The following is a 16,501-nucleotide window of genomic DNA, read 5'->3' on the forward strand; positions in this document are numbered from 1 at the left end:
GTTACCACTATCAGGAAGCACAATACGTCACTAGTCAGTGGGATACCTTGAAGCGTTCCAGAATTATTACCTCATAAACTGTCACTGGTTAAAATTGTAAAAATTGGCCTGGCCATTAAAGAGTTGAAGCTTAGAATGGCAGCTAGCAGGGCACAAGACAAGCAGTGTGGCATCCGCGGCCGATAACGCCACACACCACACTATAGCCATAGACACAAGCAAATGTGATCAATCTGGTGGAGGTCCGTCCGAAAAACCTTAGGCCGCGTGACCATGGAGACACAGCTCGCCAATCCATCAATCTCCTTGAACCTCAGGTTCTTATTGGCCAGCAGAGGGTGGGCGGTGCCTGTGTATCGTGCGCACGCGCAGGATGTCTGTGGTGGGAGGGGGGAAAGGGGCGTGAATTCCCTCCACTTGTCTCCGCCATCTTGGTTCGGTTCCCGCCGACCCCTCCCCCTTATCTCCCGGAGCGCGCACCAAAAGGTTAACGAAAGCCCCTATTTGTTACGAGCATCGCCTGTCAGCTTTGAGAGCAAACCCCGAGCCTCTGATCTCCGCCGACGGGTGACGTGCAGAGCGGTGAGGCAGCTACACGGTGAGTGGGGCTTTTGTGTTTGGGGCCCCGGGGAGGATCGGCGCGGTGCTGGGAGAGCCACAGACTCGGAGGCTGAACTTTACGGCACGGACCGGTGACAGGCCGCACTCCCCGCCTCGGGCCCCGCTCATTGGTGGAGGCCGCGGCCTTGTCGGTGTGATTGGTCGGTTAGTCCGGAAACCAGGAGGGGGAAGGATCGGTGTGATACATGGCGGCCCTTGTAGTCCAGTATTGTGACTGGCGGGGAATGGCTGAGTGGGATGATGGGGGGGGGGGGGGGATTACTGCGGGCCCACCTCATCTCACATCGTAAGCCAGTGATGTGCGAGGACTGGGCCCCCGAGGTCTGCAGGACAGGGGGATATGGGCTCATGTGTGAGGACTGGGCCCCCGAGGTCTGTGCAGGGGGATATGGGGTCATGTGTGAGGACTGGGCCCCCGATGTCTGTGCAGGGCAGGGGGATATGGGGGTCATGTGTGAGGACTGGGCCCCCGAGGTCTGTGCAGGGCAGGGGGATATGGGGGTCATGTGTGAGGACTGGGCCCCCGAGGTCTGTGCAGGACAGGGGGATATGGGCTCATGTGTGAGGACTGGGCCCCCGAGGTCTGTGCAGGGGGATATGGGGTCATGTGTGAGGACTGGGCCCCCGATGTCTGTGCAGGGCAGGGGGATATGGGGGTCATGTGTGAGGACTGGGCCCCCGAGGTCTGTGCAGGGCAGGGGGATATGGGGGTCATGTGTGAGGACTGGGCCCCCGAGGTCTGTGCAGGACAGGGGGATATGGGGCTCATGTGTGAGGACTGGGCCCCCGAGGTCTGTGCAGGACGGGGATATGGGGGTCATGTGTGAGGACTGGGCCCCCGAGGTCTGTGCAGGACGGGGATATGGGGGTCATGTGTGAGGACTGGGCCCCCAAGGTCTGTGCAGGGCAGGGGGATATGGGGGTCATGTGTGAGGACTGGGCCCCCGAGGTCTGCAGGACAGGGGGATATGGGCTCATGTGTGAGGACTGGGCCCCCGAGGTCTGTGCAGGGCAGGGGGATATGGGGGTCATGTGTGAGGACTGGGCCCCCGAGGTCTGGGCAGGGGGATATGGGGTCATGTGTGAGGACTGGGCCCCCGAGGTCTGTGCAGGGGGATATGGGGGTCATGTGTGAGGACTGGGCCCCCGAGGTCTGTGCAGGGGGATATGGGGGTCATGTGTGTGGACTGGGCCCCCGAGGTCTGTGCAGGGCAGGGGGATATGGGGGTCATGTGTGAGGACTGGGCCCCCGAGGTCTGTGCAGGGCAGGGGGATATGGGGGTCATGTGTGAGGACTGGGCCCCTGAGGTCTGTGCAGGGCAGTGTGATATGGGGTCATGTGTGAGGACTGGGCCCCTGAGGTCTGTGCAGGACAGGGGGATATGGGGTCATGTGCGAGGACTGGGCCCCCGAGGTCTGTGCAGGGCAGGGGGATATGGGGGTCATGTGTGAGGACTGGGCCCCCGAGGTCTGTGCAGGGCAGGGGGATATGGGGGTCATGTGTGAGGACTGGGCCCCTGAGGTCTGTGCAGGACAGGGGGATATGGGGTCATGTGCGAGGACTGGGCCCCCGAGGTCTGTGCAGGGGGATATGGGGGTCATGTGTGAGGACTGGGCCCCCGAGGTCTGTGCAGGACAGGGGGATATGGGGTCATGTGCGAGGACTGGGCCCCCGAGGTCTGTGCAGGACAGGGGGATATGGGGTCATGTGTGAGGACTGGGCCCCCGAGGTCTGTGCAGGGCAGGGGGATATGGGGGTCATGTGTGAGGACTGGGCCCCCGAGGTCTGTGCAGGACAGGGGGATATGGGCTCATGTGCGAGGACTGGGCCCCCGAGGTCTGTGCAGGGGGATATGGGGGTCATGTGTGAGGACTGGGCCCCTGAGGTCTGTGCAGGGCAGGGGGATATGGGGTCATGTGTGAGGACTGGGCCCCTGAGGTCTGTGCAGGGCAGGGGGATATGGGGGTCATGTGTGAGGACTGGGCCCCCGAGGTCTGGGCAGGGGGATATGGGGCTCATGTGTGAGGACTGGGCCCCCGAGGTCTGTGCAGGACGGGGATATGGGGGTCATGTGTGAGGACTGGGCCCCCGAGGTCTGTGCAGGACGGGGATATGGGGGTCATGTGTGAGGACTGGGCCCCCAAGGTCTGTGCAGGGCAGGGGGATATGGGGGTCATGTGTGAGGACTGGGCCCCCGAGGTCTGCAGGACAGGGGGATATGGGCTCATGTGTGAGGACTGGGCCCCCGAGGTCTGTGCAGGGCAGGGGGATATGGGGGTCATGTGTGAGGACTGGGCCCCCGAGGTCTGGGCAGGGGGATATGGGGGTCATGTGTGAGGACTGGGCCCCCGAGGTCTGTGCAGGGGGATATGGGGGTCATGTGTGAGGACTGGGCCCCCGAGGTCTGTGCAGGGGGATATGGGGGTCATGTGTGTGGACTGGGCCCCCGAGGTCTGTGCAGGGCAGGGGGATATGGGGGTCATGTGTGAGGACTGGGCCCCCGAGGTCTGTGCAGGGCAGGGGGATATGGGGGTCATGTGTGAGGACTGGGCCCCTGAGGTCTGTGCAGGGCAGTGTGATATGGGGTCATGTGTGAGGACTGGGCCCCTGAGGTCTGTGCAGGACAGGGGGATATGGGGTCATGTGCGAGGACTGGGCCCCCGAGGTCTGTGCAGGGCAGGGGGATATGGGGGTCATGTGTGAGGACTGGGCCCCCGAGGTCTGTGCAGGGCAGGGGGATATGGGGGTCATGTGTGAGGACTGGGCCCCTGAGGTCTGTGCAGGACAGGGGGATATGGGGTCATGTGCGAGGACTGGGCCCCCGAGGTCTGTGCAGGGGGATATGGGGGTCATGTGTGAGGACTGGGCCCCCGAGGTCTGTGCAGGACAGGGGGATATGGGGTCATGTGCGAGGACTGGGCCCCCGAGGTCTGTGCAGGACAGGGGGATATGGGGTCATGTGTGAGGACTGGGCCCCCGAGGTCTGTGCAGGGCAGGGGGATATGGGGGTCATGTGTGAGGACTGGGCCCCCGAGGTCTGTGCAGGACAGGGGGATATGGGCTCATGTGCGAGGACTGGGCCCCCGAGGTCTGTGCAGGGGGATATGGGGGTCATGTGTGAGGACTGGGCCCCTGAGGTCTGTGCAGGGCAGGGGGATATGGGGTCATGTGTGAGGACTGGGCCCCTGAGGTCTGTGCAGGGCAGGGGGATATGGGGGTCATGTGTGAGGACTGGGCCCCCGAGGTCTGGGCAGGGGGATATGGGGGTCATGTGTGAGGACTGGGCCCCTGAGGTCTGTGCAGGGGGATATGGGGTCATGTGTGAGGACTGGGCCCCCGAGGTCTATGCAGGGCAGGGGGATATGGGGGTCATGTGTGAGGACTGGGCCCCCGAGGTCTGTGCAGGGCAGGGGGATATGGGGGTCATGTGTGAGGACTGGGCCCCCGAGGTCTGTGCAGGGCAGGGGGATATGGGGGTCATGTGTGAGGACTGGGCCCCCGAGGTCTGTGCAGGGCAGGGGGATATGGGGGTCATGTGTGAGGACTGGGCCCCCGAGGTCTGTGCAGGGGGATATGGGGGTCATGTGTGAGGACTAAGCCCCTGAGGTCTGTGCAGGACAGGGGGATATGGGGTCATGTGCGAGGACTGGGCCCCCGAGGTCTGTGCAGGGGGATATGGGGGTCATGTGTGAGGACTGGGCCCCCGAGGTCTGTGCAGGACAGGGGGATATGGGGTCATGTGCGAGGACTGGGCCCCCGAGGTTTGTGCAGGGGGATATGGGGGTCATGTGTGAGGACTGGGCCCCCGAGGTCTGTGCAGGGCAGGGGGATATGGGGGTCATGTGTGAGGACTGGGCCCCCGAGGTCTGTGCAGGGCAGGGGGATATGGGGGTCATGTGTGAGGACTGGGCCCCCGAGGTCTGTGCAGGACAGGGGGCTATGGGGTCATGTGCGAGGACTGGGCCCCCGAGGTCTGTGCAGGGGGATATGGGGGTCATGTGTGAGGACTGGGCCCCCGAGGTCTGTGCAGGACAGGGGGATATGGGATCATGTGCGAGGACTGGGCCCCCGAGGTCTGTGCAGGGGGATATGGGGGTCATGTGTGAGGACTGGGCCCCCGAGGTCTGTGCAGGACAAGGGGATATGGGGGTCATGTGTGAGGACTGGGCCCCTGAGGTCTGTGCAGGACAGGGGGATATGGGATCATGTGCGATGACTGGGCCCCCGAGGTCTGTGCAGGGGGATATGGGGGTCATGTGTGAGGACTGGGCCCCCGAGGTCTGTGCAGGACAGGGGGATATGGGGCTCATGTGTGAGGACTGGGCCCCCGAGGTCTGTGCAGGACAGGGGGATATGGGGTCATGTGCGAGGACTGGGCCCCCGAGGTCTGTGCAGGGGGATATGGGGGTCATGTGTGAGGACTGGGCCCCCGAGGTCTGTGCAGGGCAGGGGGATATGGGGGTCATGTGCGAGGACTGGGCTATGGGGTCATGTGCGAAGACTGGGCCCCCGAGGTCTGTGCAGGGGGATATGGGGGTCATGTGTGAGGACTGGGCCCCCGAGGTCTGTGCAGGACAGGGGGATATGGGATCATGTGCGAGGACTGGGCCCCCGAGGTCTGTGCAGGGCAGGGGGATATGGGGGTCATGTGTGAGGACTGGGCCCCTGAGGTCTGTGCAGGACAGGGGGATATGGGGGTCATGTGTGAGGACTGGGCCCCTGAGGTCTGTGCAGGACAGGGGGATATGGGGTCATGTGCGAGGACTGGGCCCCCGAGGTCTGTGCAGGGCAGGGGGGATATGGGGGTCATGTGTGAGGACTGGGCCCCCGAGGTCTGTGCAGGACAGGGGGATATGGGGGTCATGTGTGAGGACTGGGCCCCTGAGGTCTGTGCAGGACAGGGGGATATGGGGCTCATGTGTGAGGACTGGGCCCCCGAGGTCTGTGCAGGACAGGGGGATATGGGGTCATGTGTGAGGACTGGGCCCCCGAGGTCTGTGCAGGGCAGGGGGATATGGGGGTCATGTGTGAGGACTGGGCCCCTGAGGTCTGTGCAGGACAGGGGGATATGGGGTCATGTGAGGACTGGGCCCCTGAGGTCTGTGCAGGACAGGGGGATATGGGGTCATGTGAGGACTGGGCCCCTGAGGTCTGTGCAGGACGGGGGGGGGGGATGGTTTGGGATATGGGGTCATGTGTGAGGACTGGGCCCCCGAGGTCTGTGCAGGGCAGGGGGATATGGGGGTCATGTGTGAGGACTGGGCCCCTGAGGTCTGTGCAGGGCAGGGGGATATGGGGGTCATGTGTGAGGACTGGGCCCCTGAGGTCTGTGCAGGACAGGGGGATATGGGGCTCATGTGTGAGGACTGGGCCCCTGAGGTCTGTGCAGGACAGGGGGATATGGGGTCATGTGAGGACTGGGCCCCTGAGGTCTGTGCAGGACGGGGGGGGATGGTTTGGGATATGGGGTCATGTGTGAGGACTGGGGTCTGTGCAGGATGGGGGGGGGGGATATGGGTTCATGTGTGAGGACTGGGCCCCTGAGGTCTGTGCAGGGCAGGGGGATATGGGGTCATGTGTGAGGACTGGGCCCCCGAGGTCTGTGCAGGACGGGGGGATATGGGGTCATGTGTGAGGACTGGGCCCCCGAGGTCTGTGCAGGACGGGGGGATATGGGGTCATGTGTGAGGACTGGGCCCCCGAGGTCTGTGCAGGACGGGGATATGGGGCTCATGTGTGAGGACTGGGCCCCCGAGGTCTGTGCAGGGCAGGGGGATATGGGGTAATGTGTGAGGACTGGGCCCCTGAGGTCTGTGCAGGGGGATATGGGGGTCATGTGTGAGGACTGGGCCCCCGAGGTCTGTGCAGGGCAGGGGGATATGGGGGTCATGTGTGAGGACTGGGCCCCCGAGGTCTGTGCAGGGCAGGGGGATATGGGGGTCATGTGTGAGGACTGGGCCCCCGAGGTCTGTGCAGGGCAGGGGGATATGGGGGTCATGTGTGAGGACTGGGCCCCTGAGGTCTGGGCAGGGGGATATGGGGGTCATGTGTGAGGACTGGGCCCCCGATGTCTGTGCAGGGCAGGGGGATATGGGGGTCATGTGTGAGGACTGGGCCCCCGAGGTCTGTGCAGGACAGGGGGATATGGGGTCATGTGCGAGGACTGGGCCCCCGAGGTCTGTGCAGGGGGATATGGGGTCATGTGTGAGGACTGGGCCCCCGAGGTCTGTGCAGGGCAGGGGGATATGGGGTCATGTGCGAGGACTGGGCCCCCGAGGTCTGTGCAGGACAGGGGGATATGGGCTCATGTGCGAGGACTGGGCCCCCAAGGTCTGTGCAGGGCAGGGGGATATGGGGGTCATGTGTGAGGACTGGGCCCCCAAGGTCTGTGCAGGGCAGGGGGATATGGGGGTCATGTGTGAGGACTGGGCCCCCGAGGTCTGTGCAGGGCAGGGGGATATGGGGGTCATGTGTGAGGACTGGGCCCCTGAGGTCTGTGCAGGACAGGGGGATATGGGGTCATGCGCGAGGACTGGGCCCCCGAGGTCTGTGCAGGGGGATATGGGGGTCATGTGTGAGGACTGGGCCCCCGAGGTCTGTGCAGGGGGATATGGGGGTCATGTGTGAGGACTGGGCCCCCGAGGTCTGTGCAGGACAGGGGGATATGGTGTTATGTGCGAGGACTGGGCACCCGAGGTCTGGGCAGGGGGATATGGGGGTCATGTGTGAGGACTGGGCCCCTGAGGTCTGTGCAGGACAGGGGGATATGGGGTCATGTGAGGACTGGGCCCCTGAGGTCTGTGCAGGACGGGGGGGGGGGATGGTTTGGGATATGGGGTCATGTGTGAGGACTGGGCCCCTGGGGTCTGTGCAGGATGGGGGGGGGATATGGGTTCATGTGTGAGGACTGGGCCCCTGAGGTCTGTGCAGGGCAGGGGGATATGGGGTCATGTGTGAGGACTGGGCCCCCGAGGTCTTTGCAGGACGGGGGGATATGGGGTCATGTGTGAGGACTGGGCCCCCGAGGTCTGTGCAGGACGGGGGGATATGGGGTCATGTGTGAGGACTGGGCCCCCGAGGTCTGTGCAGGACGGGGATATGGGGCTCATGTGTGAGGACTGGGCCCCCGAGGTCTGTGCAGGACAGGGGGATATGGGGTCATGTGCGAGGACTGGGCCCCCGAGGTCTGTGCAGGGGGATATGGGGGTCATGTGTGAGGACTGGGCCCCCGAGGTCTGTGCAGGACAGGGGGATATGGTGTTATGTGCGAGGACTGGGCCCCCGAGGTCTGTGCAGGGGGATATGGGGGTCATGTGTGAGGACTGGGCCCCCGAGGTCTGTGCAGGGCAGGGGGATATGGGGGTCATGTGTGAGGACTGGGCCCCCGAGGTCTGTGCAGGACAGGGGGATATGGGCTCATGTGCGAGGACTGGGCCCCCGAGGTCTGTGCAGGGGGATATGGGGTCATGTGTGAGGACTGGGCCCCTGAGGTCTGTGCAGGGCAGGAGGATATGGGGGTCATGTGTGAGGACTGGGCCCCCGAGGTCTGTGCAGGGCAGGGGGATATGGGGGTCATGTGAGGACTGGGCCCCCGAGGTCTGTGCAGGGCAGGGGGATATGGGGGTCATGTGTGAGGACTGGGCCCCCGAGGTCTGGGCAGGGGGATATGGGGGTCATGTGTGAGGACTGGGCCCCTGAGGTCTGTGCAGGGGGATATGGGGTCATGTGTGAGGACTGGGCCCCCGAGGTCTGTGCAGGGCAGGGAGATATGGGGGTCATGTGTGACGACTGGGCCCCCGAGGTCTGTGCAGGGCAGGGGGATATGGGGGTCATGTGTGAGGACTGGGCCCCCGAGGTCTGTGCAGGGCAGGGGGATATGGGGGTCATGTGTGAGGACTGGGCCCCCGAGGTCTGTGCAGGACAGGGGGATATGGGCTCATGTGCGAGGACTGGGCCCCCGAGGTCTGTGCAGGGCAGGGGGATATGGGGGTCATGTGTGAGGACTGGGCCCCCGAGGTCTGTGCAGGGCAGGGGGATATGGGGGTCATGTGTGAGGACTGGGCCCCCGAGGTCTGTGCAGGACAGGGGGCTATGGGGTCATGTGCGAGGACTGGGCCCCCGAGGTCTGTGCAGGGGGATATGGGGGTCATGTGTGAGGACTGGGCCCCCGAGGTCTGTGCAGGACAGGGGGATATGGGATCATGTGCGAGGACTGGGCCCCCGAGGTCTGTGCAGGGGGATATGGGGGTCATGTGTGAGGACTGGGCCCCCGAGGTCTGTGCAGGACAAGGGGATATGGGGGTCATGTGTGAGGACTGGGCCCCTGAGGTCTGTGCAGGACAGGGGGATATGGGATCATGTGCGATGACTGGGCCCCCGAGGTCTGTGCAGGGGGATATGGGGGTCATGTGTGAGGACTGGGCCCCCGAGGTCTGTGCAGGACAGGGGGATATGGGGCTCATGTGTGAGGACTGGGCCCCCGAGGTCTGTGCAGGACAGGGGGATATGGGGTCATGTGCGAGGACTGGGCCCCCGAGGTCTGTGCAGGGGGATATGGGGGTCATGTGTGAGGACTGGGCCCCCGAGGTCTGTGCAGGGCAGGGGGATATGGGGGTCATGTGCGAGGACTGGGCTATGGGGTCATGTGCGAAGACTGGGCCCCCGAGGTCTGTGCAGGGGGATATGGGGGTCATGTGTGAGGACTGGGCCCCCGAGGTCTGTGCAGGACAGGGGGATATGGGATCATGTGCGAGGACTGGGCCCCCGAGGTCTGTGCAGGGCAGGGGGATATGGGGGTCATGTGTGAGGACTGGGCCCCTGAGGTCTGTGCAGGACAGGGGGATATGGGGGTCATGTGTGAGGACTGGGCCCCTGAGGTCTGTGCAGGACAGGGGGATATGGGGTCATGTGCGAGGACTGGGCCCCCGAGGTCTGTGCAGGGCAGGGGGGATATGGGGGTCATGTGTGAGGACTGGGCCCCCGAGGTCTGTGCAGGACAGGGGGATATGGGGGTCATGTGTGAGGACTGGGCCCCTGAGGTCTGTGCAGGACAGGGGGATATGGGGCTCATGTGTGAGGACTGGGCCCCCGAGGTCTGTGCAGGACAGGGGGATATGGGGTCATGTGTGAGGACTGGGCCCCCGAGGTCTGTGCAGGGCAGGGGGATATGGGGGTCATGTGTGAGGATTGGGCCCCTGAGGTCTGTGCAGGACAGGGGGATATGGGGTCATGTGAGGACTGGGCCCCTGAGGTCTGTGCAGGACAGGGGGATATGGGGTCATGTGAGGACTGGGCCCCTGAGGTCTGTGCAGGACGGGGGGGGGGGATGGTTTGGGATATGGGGTCATGTGTGAGGACTGGGCCCCCGAGGTCTGTGCAGGGCAGGGGGATATGGGGGTCATGTGTGAGGACTGGGCCCCTGAGGTCTGTGCAGGGCAGGGGGATATGGGGGTCATGTGTGAGGACTGGGCCCCTGAGGTCTGTGCAGGACAGGGGGATATGGGGCTCATGTGTGAGGACTGGGCCCCTGAGGTCTGTGCAGGACAGGGGGATATGGGGTCATGTGAGGACTGGGCCCCTGAGGTCTGTGCAGGACGGGGGGGGATGGTTTGGGATATGGGGTCATGTGTGAGGACTGGGGTCTGTGCAGGATGGGGGGGGGGGATATGGGTTCATGTGTGAGGACTGGGCCCCTGAGGTCTGTGCAGGGCAGGGGGATATGGGGTCATGTGTGAGGACTGGGCCCCCGAGGTCTGTGCAGGACGGGGGGATATGGGGTCATGTGTGAGGACTGGGCCCCCGAGGTCTGTGCAGGACGGGGGGATATGGGGTCATGTGTGAGGACTGGGCCCCCGAGGTCTGTGCAGGACGGGGATATGGGGCTCATGTGTGAGGACTGGGCCCCCGAGGTCTGTGCAGGGCAGGGGGATATGGGGTAATGTGTGAGGACTGGGCCCCTGAGGTCTGTGCAGGGGGATATGGGGGTCATGTGTGAGGACTGGGCCCCCGAGGTCTGTGCAGGGCAGGGGGATATGGGGGTCATGTGTGAGGACTGGGCCCCCGAGGTCTGTGCAGGGCAGGGGGATATGGGGGTCATGTGTGAGGACTGGGCCCCCGAGGTCTGTGCAGGGCAGGGGGATATGGGGGTCATGTGTGAGGACTGGGCCCCTGAGGTCTGGGCAGGGGGATATGGGGGTCATGTGTGAGGACTGGGCCCCCGATGTCTGTGCAGGGCAGGGGGATATGGGGGTCATGTGTGAGGACTGGGCCCCCGAGGTCTGTGCAGGACAGGGGGATATGGGGTCATGTGCGAGGACTGGGCCCCCGAGGTCTGTGCAGGGGGATATGGGGTCATGTGTGAGGACTGGGCCCCCGAGGTCTGTGCAGGGCAGGGGGATATGGGGTCATGTGCGAGGACTGGGCCCCCGAGGTCTGTGCAGGACAGGGGGATATGGGCTCATGTGCGAGGACTGGGCCCCCAAGGTCTGTGCAGGGCAGGGGGATATGGGGGTCATGTGTGAGGACTGGGCCCCCAAGGTCTGTGCAGGGCAGGGGGATATGGGGGTCATGTGTGAGGACTGGGCCCCCGAGGTCTGTGCAGGGCAGGGGGATATGGGGGTCATGTGTGAGGACTGGGCCCCTGAGGTCTGTGCAGGACAGGGGGATATGGGGTCATGCGCGAGGACTGGGCCCCCGAGGTCTGTGCAGGGGGATATGGGGGTCATGTGTGAGGACTGGGCCCCCGAGGTCTGTGCAGGGGGATATGGGGATCATGTGTGAGGACTGGGCCCCCGAGGTCTGTGCAGGACAGGGGGATATGGTGTTATGTGCGAGGACTGGGCACCCGAGGTCTGGGCAGGGGGATATGGGGGTCATGTGTGAGGACTGGGCCCCTGAGGTCTGTGCAGGACAGGGGGATATGGGGTCATGTGAGGACTGGGCCCCTGAGGTCTGTGCAGGACGGGGGGGGGGGATGGTTTGGGATATGGGGTCATGTGTGAGGACTGGGCCCCTGGGGTCTGTGCAGGATGGGGGGGGGATATGGGTTCATGTGTGAGGACTGGGCCCCTGAGGTCTGTGCAGGGCAGGGGGATATGGGGTCATGTGTGAGGACTGGGCCCCCGAGGTCTTTGCAGGACGGGGGGATATGGGGTCATGTGTGAGGACTGGGCCCCCGAGGTCTGTGCAGGACGGGGGGATATGGGGTCATGTGTGAGGACTGGGCCCCCGAGGTCTGTGCAGGACGGGGATATGGGGCTCATGTGTGAGGACTGGGCCCCCGAGGTCTGTGCAGGACAGGGGGATATGGGGTCATGTGCGAGGACTGGGCCCCCGAGGTCTGTGCAGGGGGATATGGGGGTCATGTGTGAGGACTGGGCCCCCGAGGTCTGTGCAGGACAGGGGGATATGGTGTTATGTGCGAGGACTGGGCCCCCGAGGTCTGTGCAGGGGGATATGGGGGTCATGTGTGAGGACTGGGCCCCCGAGGTCTGTGCAGGGCAGGGGGATATGGGGGTCATGTGTGAGGACTGGGCCCCCGAGGTCTGTGCAGGACAGGGGGATATGGGCTCATGTGCGAGGACTGGGCCCCCGAGGTCTGTGCAGGGGGATATGGGGTCATGTGTGAGGACTGGGCCCCTGAGGTCTGTGCAGGGCAGGAGGATATGGGGGTCATGTGTGAGGACTGGGCCCCCGAGGTCTGTGCAGGGCAGGGGGATATGGGGGTCATGTGTGAGGACTGGGCCCCCGAGGTCTGTGCAGGGCAGGGGGATATGGGGGTCATGTGTGAGGACTGGGCCCCCGAGGTCTGGGCAGGGGGATATGGGGGTCATGTGTGAGGACTGGGCCCCTGAGGTCTGTGCAGGGGGATATGGGGTCATGTGTGAGGACTGGGCCCCGAGGTCTGTGCAGGGCAGGGAGATATGGGGGTCATGTGTGACGACTGGGCCCCCGAGGTCTGTGCAGGGCAGGGGGATATGGGGGTCATGTGTGAGGACTGGGCCCCCGAGGTCTGTGCAGGGCAGGGGGATATGGGGGTCATGTGTGAGGACTGGGCCCCCGAGGTCTGTGCAGGACAGGGGGATATGGGCTCATGTGCGAGGACTGGGCCCCCGAGGTCTGTGCAGGGCAGGGGGATATGGGGGTCATGTGTGAGGACTGGGCCCCCGAGGTCTGTGCAGGGCAGTGGGATATGGGGGTCATGTGTGAGGACTGGGCCCCTGAGGTCTGTGCAGGACAGGGGGATATGGGGTCATGTGCGAGGACTGGGCCCCCGAGGTCTGTGCAGGGGCATATGGGGGTCATGTGTGAGGACTGGGCCCCCGAGGTCTGTGCAGGACAGGGGGATATGGGGTCATGTGCGAGGACTGGGCCCCCGAGGTCTGTGCAGGGGGATATGGGGGTCATGTGTGAGGACTGGGCCCCCGAGGTCTGTGCAGGGCAGGGGGATATGGGGGTCATGTGTGAGGACTGGGCCCCCGAGGTCTGTGCAGGACAGGGGGATATGGGGTCATGTGCGAGGACTGGGCCCCCGAGGTCTGTGCAGGGGGATATGGGGGTCATGTGTGAGGACTGGGCCCCCGAGGTCTGTGCAGGACAGGGGGATATGGGGTCATGCGCGAGGACTGGGCCCCCGAGGTCTGTGCAGGGGGATATGGGGGTCATGTGTGAGGACTGGGCCCCCGAGGTCTGTGCAGGGGGATATGGGGATCATGTGTGAGGACTGGGCCCCCGAGGTCTGTGCAGGGGGATATGGGGATCATGTGTGAGGACTGGGCCCCCGAGGTCTGTGCAGGGGGATATGGGGGTCATGTGTGAGGACTGGGCCCCCGAGGTCTGTGCAGGGGGATATGGGGATCATGTGTGAGGACTGGGCCCCCGAGGTCTGTGCAGGGGGATATGGGGGTCATGTGTGAGGACTGGGCCCCCGAGGTCTGTGCAGGACAGGGGGATATGGGGGTCATGTGTGAGGACTGGGCCCCTGAGGTCTGTGCAGGACATGGGGATATGGGGCTCATGTGCGAGGACTGGGCCCCCGAGGTCTGTGCAGGACGGGGATATGGGGGTCATGTGTGAGGACTGGGCCCCCGAGGTCTGTGCAGGACGGGGATATGGGGGTCATGTGTGAGGACTGGGCCCCCGAGGTCTGTGCAGGACGGGGATATGGGGTCATGTGTGAGGACTGGGCCCCTCAGATCTGTGCAGGGCAGGGGGATATGGGGTCATGTGTGAGGACTGGGCCCCTCAGATCTGTGCAGAGCAGGGGGATATGGGGTCATGTGTGAGGACTGGGCCCCTCAGATCTGTGCAGGGCAGTGGGATATGGGGTCATATGTGAGGACTGGAACCCTGAGGTCTGTGCAGGGCAGTGGGGTATGGGGGTCATGTGTGAGGACTGAGGTCTGTGCAGTACAGGGGGATATGGGGTTATGTGTGAGGACTGGGCCCGTGAGGTCTGTGCAGGACAGTGGGATATGGGGTCATGTGCGAGGACTGGGCCCCTGAGGTCTGTGCAGGACAGTGGGATATGGGGTTATGTATAGTTTTTCTGATTCGCTATGTCTCTTTCCTCGTGTGCAGGAATTGCAGGACCTTAGGTATCCATGGTTACGACCACTGATGTAGTGACAGCTAGTTACTAGTGGTTGGAACCTTGCATACCTAAGGTCCTGCAATGCCTACACATGAGGAAAGAGACATAATGAATCAGAGGAACTATACTACATTTCTAATGGGAGGTATTTGCTAATATTATTACACCGATTACATATTGGGATAGGATCTTGGAGATGGGAATATCCTTTTAAGTGTTCCTACAGGTGAGGAATATGCTCATAGGGTGCAGTGTACCTTTTCCTGCGACGTAAATATACACAAGTTTTCTGTACACACAGCTTAAGTAAAAGTATACATTTAATGTTTTAATTGATTTCTGAATATACACTATATGGATGAAAGTATTTAGACACACTTCTTAAGGGGATTCTGTCAGTAGGATCAACCCTCCTAAGCAACCTATATCGGCATGTAGGCCATGGAAGCTTGAATAAAATGACATCTTGATATCTGCAGTCTGATGTTCTATTCCAGAAGTCTAAGTTTTTCTTAGTATGTAAGTGAGCTTTTAAGATCTATGGGCCGGACACAGATCTCAATGAGACTTTACCTCTGGGGTTGTACTGTACTTCTACCCAGTCATAAGTAGGCAACATCCTGCATGTAAAACAAGAACACGTCCCCACAATCAGGGCTGTGGAGTCGGTAAGCCACAGTTGCAACTCTGACTCCTGGATTTTATCAGACTCCGGCTCCTTCATAAATGGCCAATTCGTAACAATAAATTTACTGTTGTCAAATATTAACATCGTGCTCATTCAGTTTCTCACCATCATATAAGTAACCAGACCACTTAGAGCAAAAACTATATTTATTAGAATACAATTAGAATATAGCAAATAACTTTTATAAACTTTTCTAAACTCTTGTAAGTAAATATGCAATAAACACTGCTATGCAGTTAATAAGAAGAAATCTATAAATTTGTCCTCAGAAAAAGTATTGCCTCTGTCAGATCCTCCTTCATGGATGCCCTCAAATCTGATCTAATTATTTGAGAGCAGAGAACAACCTCTCTACACTAACTTGGGTTGGTGGCAAAGCAGTAACCACTCGGGCAACATCTCTGACAATGTCAGGATACAGAGGAATCGCTTGTTGCACTGTTATTTTTGATGAACGGTCAGATTTCTCAATTTCTTTTAGTGCACATGAGAAATTCTGCTGAAATGTACTGGCTGTGTTCTTTGATGGGGATGACTCTTCTATGCGGGAACGCTTTGCACGGTCCTTGTGATCCAAATATTTTTCGAAATTAAATTCTTCATCAGTTGATGAGGGTGAAGATGTGGCAGGACAACCAAATTCTTGTTCCTCCTGACTGTTCTGCAACCCTTTCATCCTTACTGCTATTTCAAACAGAGCTTCTTTTCCTTTAGTTAGCTGTGGATCATCTAGAAGAATCCGATGCATTGGGTCTACATAAACAGCTGCCAAAAGAATGTTATTTTGTAATAGTAGCTCCTCTCTCCGTTTCATTGATGTAGCAATGCCACTTGCAATTAACCCTCCTCTTTGAGACAGGCGAACATCAGGTTCTTCCACTCCTTTAAGAAAATACCTGGAGTTAAGTCCTCTGCTTGTAATTTTTTAGTCACTGTAAATGGGTGCTCTAGTAATTTTTCCAGCTCAGTCACCTGATTCCACTGACTTTCATTTAGCGTCAGTTGATGGTTAGCCATGTCTACAAGAAAGGTTTTCAGTTCAACCCAGCTCTGAATCATTAAGTAAGCACTGCCCCATCGTGTGGCTTGATCAATAATTGCCCCTTTTCCAGCACGTCTCTTCAAAATTGAGTCAACTTTAGGGGTTCTGGCAGCAGTAGCCAATTTTCTCACCTTGCCAATCAGTCTGTTAGAAGGACATGCTGCTACACTGTCTCTTATAGCCAGCTGTAGCGTATGCACAACACAGCGCATGTGATGAATGAAAGAACGTATTGACACAGTTTCAACAAGATCATCTAAACTATCATGTTGCTGTTCATCTGAAGCAACTTCAGTTTGCTCCTCAATTACAATACTGTGTTCCTCTATTTCAAACATTTCTGTGTCTGTGGACCCAGAATGTTCTTCTAGCTGCTGGTCACCATCATTACTCTCATTCATTAGCTTAATAGTACTTATCTTATTTGAAGCATTGTCAGATACGACAGAAAGAACTTGCTCTTTTTAAAGTTCATAGTCTTGCAGAACCTTTTCCACCAAGACCTGGAGAAACTCACTGTTGTGATCAGCTTTGGTGTCTTTTGCAGCCAATGTTTTG

At 60.9% G+C, this 16,501-nt stretch overlaps 1 protein-coding gene across 1 annotated transcript in view; it reads left to right on the forward strand.

Moving 5' to 3' along the window:
* The first annotated feature begins 385 nt into the window (after positions 1-385).
* The window catches only part of NFYC (nuclear transcription factor Y subunit gamma), a 115,870-nt gene continuing 99,754 nt past the window's right edge, over positions 386-16,501 (forward strand). Inside the window, exon 1 of the mRNA XM_069756984.1 lies at positions 386-598. The gene's annotated coding sequence lies outside the window, so the exon portion shown is untranslated. The remainder of the gene's footprint in view (positions 599-16,501) is intronic.

The sequence above is a fragment of the Ranitomeya imitator genome, chromosome 3 (assembly GCF_032444005.1).
Source record: "Ranitomeya imitator isolate aRanImi1 chromosome 3, aRanImi1.pri, whole genome shotgun sequence".
Classification (NCBI taxonomy): Eukaryota; Metazoa; Chordata; class Amphibia; order Anura; family Dendrobatidae; genus Ranitomeya; species Ranitomeya imitator.